The sequence below is a fragment of the Pinus tabuliformis genome, chromosome 3_2, assembly GCF_031772625.1.
Source record: "Pinus tabuliformis cultivar Carrire ecotype Pingquan chromosome 3_2, CPIR1, whole genome shotgun sequence".
Taxonomy (NCBI): domain Eukaryota; kingdom Viridiplantae; phylum Streptophyta; class Pinopsida; order Pinales; family Pinaceae; genus Pinus; species Pinus tabuliformis.
The window spans coordinates 797,179,079-797,189,560 of record NC_142302.1 but is presented as its reverse complement, the minus strand read 5'-3'; positions in this window follow the sequence as shown (position 1 = coordinate 797,189,560).

Below are 10,482 nucleotides of genomic sequence, written 5' to 3'. Positions count from 1 at the left end.
TAGAGGCTGGAATTTTGTTATTGCAAAGAATTGTTGTTGGTTTGAGACTGGAACCATTGGGTGCTTAATGCTTTGAAGGGAGGTGAAGATAGGAATTCCATTCTGCTGGGAAGGAGATGCTGGATTGGAGCCCTCTGGGTTGTATCTCTTCCTGAACCTTGTTATTTATCAATAAAGCTATCTTGGTTTTCTCCTATATACTGATGTATCTTTGATGTATGATTGCATTAGTATATTTGATTTATTTCTAATCCTGAATCAGTTATGAATATGAATATCTGTCTTTGTGTTGTGTTCTTCTCTTGTCGCAAGTAGTTGTTCTCTTGTCGCAAGTAGTTGTTCTCTTGTAATCTCGCAGGAATCTGTTGAAGCTGGGCGAGCGAGGAGGCAAGTAGCTGTGAACACCCAAAGAGAAGAGGATCTGGATCGAGGGACAAACGGAAGACACCGGTAAGTCTATTGATCTCTCTTCTTTCGCATTTCATAAAGGAAGAAACCAGAATAGCTGTCCCTGTTTGTCGCTAAGGCACTGTCACACCTTAGGTGGATAGGATCGTCCTGCATAGGCATTTTTCCCCACAACAAGGTCTCACATCTTTTTCTATGTAAATGTGGTGTGTACATAATTGGGGATCAATTCCTTTCATATCAGGATAGTCCCATGCAAATGCTTCTTTGTATTTCCTCAGTAGTTGGATGAGATTTTCTTCTTGTTCGGGAGTAAGGTTGGCATTAATGTTTAAAGTCTTTCCTGGGTCAATTTCTACAATTTTACTATTTGAGATAGAGGTAGTAGGTATTGTTTGATCATGTGTATCTTTAAGAGGATCTTCTTCTAATTCATTATCAAATGTTGCTTTTATCATGTGACATTGCATGCGGGATCTGGTTTCAGTTTGGCTAATAAAATTGTTAATGGCATCATCTTCTTTTTGGTTTTTGAAATCGAGGGCCTCTTCTGTGGTTAATGGAGATCTAATATTTTTGGTAATGTATGATACAGGATGCTTGTTAGTTTTTATTATTGTGACACTTGGCTGCGCTGGGGGATATAAAGCTAGATTCTTGATATTTCCCCCCTAGCTGTGGTCATACTACCTTGTCGGCAACCAATATGAGCATCGGTAGTTGCAAGCCAAGGTCTGCCTAAAATCAACGGATGTCCATCAAGTCGGTTTTTGGGGTTTATTATCAGAAAATCGGTCGGATACTCCCAGGATTCAACGGATACCATGGCATCATGTAGTGTGCCATCTGGCCGAACCACAGATCGGTCAACTAATTCTAATAAAGTCGAGGTCGATTCTACTGATGTAATGCCTAGTTTTTGACAAATGGTGGTTTTTAAGATATTAATTGCAGCTCCTAGATCAACTAAGGCATTTGAGAAGGTTCGTCCATTGATTTGTACGGTTACTATTGGATTTCTTGGGTCTTCGTATTTAACAGGTGTTTCTTTCCTTGATAATAAATCGGATAGAGTGCCAACTACTTGGACTTTTGGGTTGCTTGTTATTTTCCTCCTTGGTTTCTTTATACATAATTCTTTGATAGTCTTTTCATATATCGAAATGTCTTGAATGGCTTGGAGGAGTGGGATTTTTATGTACAAGTTTTGTAGTTCTCCCAGAATGTCAAAATCAGAGTATTGTATAGGTCGAGGTATAATTAGGCATTCTGGGAATGGAGGAGAGGTGGTTGTTGGATTATGAATTTGTTGTCTGGTCACTTCCTCTTCTTGTGGCGGTTGTTCCATAGGTAATTGATTTTCAACTTGAGCTGTTTTATCTCCCTGTGTTTCAATGATACGCCCAGATCTTAATTGAAGATCATTACACTCCCTTAGATCAATTCCTATCTCTGGTGTTTCCACTATTTGAATAGATTGGACTGGTCTGTTATTCGGATTAGGGTTGGGTTGGGCTGGGAGTTGCGGTCTTAAATTAGACTGGGGGTTTTGTTGTAATGTTGGCAGTGTAGGTTGAGGGAGCGGGATGGTTCCTACTGGCTGATTCATCAGTCTTTGCCAGTTTTTCTACCAAGCTTGACTCTGTGAGGTAGGAGGGGTCCATTGTTCTGGATATGCATTATTTTGCCAATATGGTGGGGTATAGGGAAAATTTGGCCAACTGGGTTTGCTTACTTGATGTGGCCATGGAGATGATGAAGGAAATGATTATTGTGACCAATTCGGGAAGGGAGGTTGATTTTGACACATTGTATTATATTGTTGAGCATGATATTATGGAGGCTGAAAAGAAGAAGTTGGGTCTGAAAACATACCTAATTGTCATGGCTGCCATTGGCGGCACTGATTGAGTAGATACACTAGTTCTGGTTCTTCTTCTGCTTCCTTGTATACTACTTCCAATCCAGGAAGTGAGGGGCAGCTCTCTGTGGAGTGGTCTTTTGTAAAAATGGCGCAAACTTGGACTGCATCTAATGGACACTCCTTATGGCTGTGTTTCTTTCTGCATTTGGGACAGAAGATTGCCAAATTCTGTTCTGCTTCTGCTTGCTTTTGTTTGTCCTACATAATATCAAGTTGTGTTGTCAGTGTCCCCATTATGTCAGTTTTAAAATTTTCTAATAAATTTCCAATTTTTGCACGAGTTACTCCTTCTGTCGAAGTTCTGTTATCTCTTGTAAACTGATCATGTTTTGCTGGTTTTAGTCTTGTGCTGCCTCTCGAGCTCTTGATACATAAATCAATAATGTCAGCGAAATTTTCCTGATAAACATCTCCTTTCCCCATAATGTTTAGTGTTTCAATCCATTGTTCCTTCATTCCCCTAATTAATGTTGTTTTTAATACATTATCAGGTAAGGGTAATGATGCATAGGGAGATCTTTGAAGATTGTACTGGAAATGCTCTACATATTCTTCTAATGTTTCATTTGGTCTAGCTACCATCTGAAATATTTCATCTTTTAACTCTCTAAACCTGTAATAGTCCTGATATTTTTTTAGAAAAGACTCTTTCATTTGGTCCCAGTTATTTATAACAGCACCACCTAATCCCATAAACCATCTTAGAGAAGCCCCTTTTAATGTAGAGGGAAATAATTTCAGTTTCTGGGATCGGTGGTATAGTCATATCCTCTACACAGCGCGTCAAATTTGAATAAAAATGCATCCGGATCTTCTGATGTAAGGCCATGGAATGTAGGGATATGCTGGAGAGGAATTGCTTTCATATGTGCATTAGCTACAGTATCCACAATAGGGTATTGCAATGTAGAGGTTTGGGCGTTTGGCTGGTTCTGGGCCATTTGATCAAATATATGCCAATAACCTTCTGGGATGTCTAGGAGGGTATTCCGAGGTTGTTGAGGGAGAATGGCTCTAACGGGAAAGGCCTTAACAACACTTCCTTTATCTGGGATGATGAGAGTGTCTAATGTCTGGGAGGGTTCAGGTTCTTGAATTTCTTCAACTTCGTTATAAATGATTTTTGCAGCACTTCCCTTATCTAGACTGCTTAATGGCTATATTACCCCAAGAGGAGATTTTGGTTCTTCAGTTTCTCTTGTTTCTCCTCTTCCTTCACAAAGATTGCTAAGGTTCCCTTCTTGCAATGATTTTGGGCTAGAATTTTCAATTTCTTGAAAATATTGCTCTTCGGTTTGACTGTGCACCTCAGCAAAGGCTACAGATGGTGATCCTATGGCCTAAAGGGAACTAGTAGGTTATCTAGAAGCAACTTTTCTAGGTCCTACTAAAGGCTGAGATTATGCTTTTTTAAGGATTTCGTCTATAAAGGTCGATCGTCCAAGGTTCACCGGCCCCTTAGCTTTATCGGGCTTGGGTAGAGATTTGGGATTCTTTTCAGGCTTTTTCTGCTTAGTCATGCACTCAAATAAACTGCTAAGTTCTACCCAACGAAATAGCAACAAATCTATAGGAAAGCGGGCAGGGGAGTAGGGCTATTACATAATCCAACATAGGTTCTTACCTTTCGTTTTTAAAACCCAGTTCTTTCCTAACAGGTTCTTACACTACTCTGGAAAAGAAACAAATGGCTACACTCTTCCCCAGCAACAACGCCAAAATGTTGAGCCGTAAAGAGGGTCTTTTTCACCTCTAATTACCTCACATTAACTTGTCAATCCAGGAACAATTTGTTATCTCAAAGAGTGTACTCAGTTTGAGGCGGTCATTTGTCATAGTAATGCTAGTAGTATAGTGCTCAAGAAAATACAAGAGTAAACGGATGCTTAAAAGAAAATCTACTTACAGCAAAGCACTTTAAGACTTCAATCATGGATTCAGAAGACTAAGTAAATTATCAGTCAAGGGTTCAGTAACAATAACTCATCCCTCTGTAAACTGATGTAACTAAAGACAATCAAGGAACAGATCATCAACCTGGGAACTAGACAATGAATATCAATGCTCACTACAGTTTCAGATCGTTCAACGCAATGGCAATGCAGACAACAGGAAATGGAACAACAACTAGGAAATGGAACAACAACTATAAAATGTAACAGCAACTAGAAAATGTAATAGCAACTTATTCTTATAAATAACAACACTTTAATATATAGGAATAAGTGCAGCAATTGTATCCTACAGAAATCAGAGAGCAATCCTTACTCTAAGAACAAATCGGACATAGCTGAGATGAGATCTAATATAAGACTGAAGATGGAAGAGATGGTAGTTAAATCCTACACTTGGAAAAATGATCAAATGCTCATTCAAGTACAATAAACTCTAAATCTTATGAGAAAATGGAAATCTGTCTTTTTGGGCTCGCGTAAGGGTCTTTCCCTCAAATCATGATCGTTGAGGGAAGAGGTGAGGCCAAGAAACCGACCGAAATTTTTTTGGTGCTCCTCTTATCCCTTCTAAATTTCTAATGAAGTAAAGCACAAACGGAAGCAAACTAATAAACAAATAATCATATCTACAATACTTGCAATGAAATACTTCTAAAGACAATTTAACCATGAATCTATTAAACTAAGCCAAGCATACAAATACAAGAAGAGGACCCTTTGATGCTAGGTTTGGGCCCTAACCCAAGAGCTTGAGCCCTCTGAGTGAACTCAATGTTGGATCAAGAAAAATCTCATTTTCATTATCAAAACAAAAGATTACATCAATGTCTTCCACAAGTCTGGAGCTTGAAAATAACTAGTGTTTTTACAAAAAAAATTGGAAATCTAATGAGGATCTAGGACTTCCTTAAATCTAGCGAGGCTCTGCTCCCAAACTTGAGGTGAATTATCTCTTGTCTATTGCTTTCTCGGCTGCTTTTTGATCTTCATGACTTGGCCGATTGCACTTCGAGCTGGTGTGATTAGTGGAGGAATATTTGAATGTGGGAGGAGTAAATGAGGAGGATTTACCTCCTACAATATCTGTCCCTTTTCCCATTCGAGTTTCAAAACTTAGTCTTGCCAAAATTCATTTATTTTCTCTTCCAAACCTACATTTAATGCATATTAGTCCACCAAGCATAATATTTCACTTAAATTCATCTCATTGAAAAAAATATAATCAAAACATGTAGTAAATTGTGAGAAGATTTGATTTGACTAGCTAGGAGGTGAATTAAGGCCCATATAATTACCTTGTGATAAGGTTCATCATCAACCCCATACTGAAAGTGTTGCTCATGTTCTAAGAAACTTAATAAATATATATGTCTTTCATAGCTTTAGTGGCCTCCCTGACATCCCATGCTTCCGTTGTGGTTTCCTCTTCTTGTGCATAGAATCATGAATTCTTTTCCACATCCTCCCACTTATTTCTTTCTTCTTCTTCCTTCCTTCCTTCCTTCTAACATCCCCAAGAGAAATGGTGGACTGAGTCTCAAGCCAATCCAGTTAACTTTGAGCCTTTGAATGGATTGCTTGTACATGGGTGTCCTGTTCAGTGCTTCTCTCATCCTTTGAGGGGAGTGGTACTCTATGATATTCAAATGGTATGGCAATGTATTCCATCTCCTTAGGTAAGATTGCATGCTCTCATCCCCTAAAAATCTGAACATGTTCTCAAAATATGTAATGGCTTGCTAGACCTGGGCAGAAAGATACCTGGGTGCAAGTTGAGGATCATTTGCAATTAAATTAGGTGTGCTAATGACAACCATTGGATTGGACTACTCAACTCTGATCATAAGAGGCTCTGTTTGTTCCCTTGCCAATATCCTCTTCATTTATGCAGCCCTTGCTTCCTCATGGCTCATCCATGATTCCAAATACATCAACTATAAATCCCCTATATTTGCATTAGGGTCCCATACGTTCATATCTATCAAAGCCATGTTATGGATGTAGAACTCAGACATCTTAGCCCTATCCTATAATGTACTTTGATCACAGAGATCAATGAACTGTCTATAATATTGGAATGGCATGGTGCCTCTCTGTGCTAGGGTCTTGATTTGGAACTGCAGCTACTATTCCTTAAGGTATAGTGCATAGGACATAGCTAGCATCTTGCACTAGATTGCTTCCAAAGATAGACTAGCCATGTATGCTAGTTGAATCTCTCTTTTTTACAGTAGTCCTTTCAACCATGATTTTTCTTCCTCCAACTGAGTCTTCATGATGGCCTCTCCATCCCTCAAGCTACTTAGTTCCCTTCCCATATCTTTGAGGTTCTCCTCCATGTGACCAATGTCCTCCACTCCCTTTCACTTGGAAATATGATCCATCTATGAGTTCTGGCTTTCTCTTTCTCAAGCTTGAAGGATAATGGAATGGAAAATTTTTGTGGAATGACCCAACCCCCCTCAATAAATCTGTAGTAGGATTCAAGGTTAGGTTGAGGACTAGGTTCTCTTAACTCTGGCTCCTCTCTCTTAGTTTTTGGTTGCTTCTTTCCTCATCCAATTTTTGAGTTTCCTCTAGGTTTAGCAGAGTTTCTTGTAAGACCCCCTCTGCTTCCTATAGGTCCTATTATGTATCCTGTAGGATGTCTTTTCCTTTGGATGAGGTATATCTGGTTATAGTACTTCTCACATAGGTGATAGGAGACTTAGGGGAGGTTTGTGTTGAGGATCCTTCTTCCTATGTTTTTATAGGAGGAACAATTTTCTCCTGCTACTTAGGTGAGTCCTCAATAACAATTGGAACCTTGGTTTCAATTTGGGGTTTTCCCTGCCTTATCCTTGTACTTTACCTTGTTCTGAAGTATAAGGGGGATTTCCTCTATCTTTTGCCTTTTTTTTTGATAGGGATGCTAAGGGCAGTGAGGGAAACTGCTGCCTCTCTCTCATTGGGTTTTGGAGAAACCCTAGGTGAATCCTCCTTGTCTTCTTCCCCATATTTTCCATTGCCCTTTTTACCTGTGCCTTTCCCTTCTTCTTCTCCCTCCATATCCTCATCTGGTTTACCAATTCCCTCCTTGAAATCTTCCTCTGTTTCTTCATCACCTTCTTTCTCTTTCATCTCCACTTCATCCTCATCTATCTCCTCTTCATCCCTCTCTACTTCTTCTCCATTTGTTTCTACCCCCTCTTCATCCTTTTCACTGACAGCAAGACTAATATCATATGTGAGGGCTTTCTTTCCTCATCTGTTTGCATGTCTCTGAAAATATCCCATTGGATAGGAATTCTAAGGTTTTGGAGGGAATCTTCTATGATGATTCTAATTAACCCATGGTGGGCTAACTGTTGGGGGTTCCACTACTACACGTTTATGCTTGTATCTATCAGTGATTGTAGAAGGAAGTATGGTATGATGAGCCTATGGTATGGAGGTGTTTCTGCTCTAAATCTCAATTCTTCAGGGAGCCTAAAGTGATAACCATAAACCACACTATCCCTACCTTCACATGATATGTATTTTATAAGGTTGTAGGTTACCTCATTCTAGGGGTATGGTAAGCTTGTTCTCCTTACTCCATTATTTTCCTCAATGGGCTCCTCTCCCTCTAAAAAGAATGTCTTCTTGGTAGTCTAGCTATCTCCCTTGTCTTCCTTTCTCCAAGGCACTCCTAGGGGAAGTGTGGTAATTTTGCTTATGATTTCAGGGGTGATCTCTATGGAGAGGCCTCTCACCACAACAATGGTATGGGTTATGGTTAGTGGAATGAGGAAGAGAGAAAAATCTTAGGAAACTTCATCATCATACCCCCTCAATTTCTCAAAATACCCCATCCAATTATGCCTCGTGAGGATTTCTAACATAGGAGGGTGTTGGTGAATCCTCATAGTTTTAATGGGCTCCCTTCTATTAAACCCCTCTATCATTTTGTCTCATGAATTTCGAGGAGCAATGATGGTTGATACAAATTTTAATGCAGGAGGAAATGTGACTGCAATACTTGAGGAGACAATTCCTTTACACAACTATCAAATTCACTCAACCTAGGAGATTTTTTTTTTCTATTCACTTGGAAAAATGGAAGGAAATGCAGGGCCTACCTCCTCATGTTATTTGTTGTAGCCAACCCCTGTGTTTTCCCTTCTAAAACTGCTCTCGACCAATCTTGTAGACTGTCTAACTATATCTTGTAGGATTCCTGTGTAATCTTGTAGGAAGTCCTATGTGATCCTATAGGAAGTCCTGCGCAGGATAAAAATGGATTTTTTCTCTTTTGTAGGTTGCTTGGGGATGAGAACGATTTTTCTAGAGTGAGCCTTGAGGAGATAAATGCATGGGTGCATGGGGATGAACAATTATTTCTTCTTATGGTCAAGTTGAGTGAGGTGGTGTGTTGGCAGCCGAGGTATGATTTTCTATTTTTGGACCGTTGGTCCCCACTACCACCTCATCATTCCCCTCTCCTCATAATCAACTCCCACTTTGGGCATCCGTAGCCTTACCTACCTTCATCCTCCTTCTCTTTTTTTTTACTTGATTGCTGCCACGTGTGGGAGGACCGACTTTTTTGTCTTTGTCGACTGAACAAAGCTGACCAAGTTAACTTTCCACATTTCACTTATAAACCAACTCGCTCACAACCTTTACATATTTTGACTACATAATGCAAATGAGAGAGTGAAGTGAGCTACTTACCTATGGTGCTAATACCTTGTTGCAGTTTGTTGAAGACATGAGGTGCATGCTATTTGTTGGCTATATGTTATTTTTCCTTCCTTTTTTATTTTCCTCTAATGATTCCTTTTATGTGTAGGTACCTAGTGGTGAAGATGATGGTGGTGTTGTTGCTCTGGAGCTTCTTTTGCCCTTTGATCTTCATGCTGGAAGCTTGCTGCTACTCATTATTTTTATTCTGTGCAATAGGCTGCTACAGATTTTCCTACAGGATGTCTTATAGCTGCTTCTCCCTCAAAATTTTTAATCATTTCTTCTCCTGGGACTTTGAGGATGATGACAAGGATAGATAAGAGATCTAGGAGTGTGAATAATGAGAAGTACATTCAGGTGGTATTCCCTTCTACTCCCTGTTTCATTTTCCTATGTGTTTTCTTTTGAAGACTGTGAAACTTTTTTGAAAATTGATATTTTTTTATGATGGATGTAGGGGTCATCATGGTTGAGAGAGGTATCATAATGAAGTTATGATGTACATTTTTTTTATTTTTTGACATAGGAAGGTCATTTCCTTTCCCTAGGGTTACTCATTTTAGTATTTCGAAGATATTGTAATTCCTACATTATCATCATGTAGGATTTGAGGGGATCCTTTAGGTTTACTGAGAATCCTGTAGACAACACAGTACCCTTGAAAACTGAGGCCAATAAGTGAAGAAGTGAAAGGAATGGTGGAATGATGATAGATAATGGATGGAAAAATAAAAATGTGAGTGGAATAGGTCCCTTTTGATTCTCCTTTTCTCTCTCATCGTCCTCCCACTGACCTGTAATCAATTTTTCATGATTTTTTTCTTTTCTCTTTTTCATTTCTTTTTAAAACAAGTAGCCAGCCTCCAAGAGGTTTTCATTCTAGCTGCTTGCCCTAGGCGCCTCAAGAGAGGCTTTATCCCAAAGATATTTTTATTTTTATTTTTATTTTTTCCTTTTCTTTGACACCATTGGGCCGCCCAAAGAGGTTTTTAGCCCAATAGTGGGACTCAAGTGCCTCATGGGGGTTTCACCTGAGTCCTTATTTTTCCTTTTTCTTTTCTCAGTGACTTGATGAGACAAGAGTTGAAACTTTCTCCACACCCATCATTGCTTTATTGATACCATCAATTATCTCTTTCTTTGACAATGGTCTCTTGTAAACATTCAGTTTGTGCCCATTAACAAGTAAAGGAATGGCCTCTGCATCTATGGTTCTAGTCTGCACTGAACCATTATCATGAAATATCTCTATAACATTAGGCCCTAACCATCTTGTTCTTAACTTTCCCTTAAATTATTTATATCTGGAATCATATAACAAAGCCCAATCACCTTCTTGAAATTATTTATCCTTTATGTTCTTGTCATGCCAGATCTTCCTCTGAAGTTGAGTTACCTCTGTGTGTAGGAGGGCCTACATTCTAAACCATTCAACTGGAGCAACCTCTCTTTTTGGTCACTGCTGAGATCTATACCTATTTGGGCTAC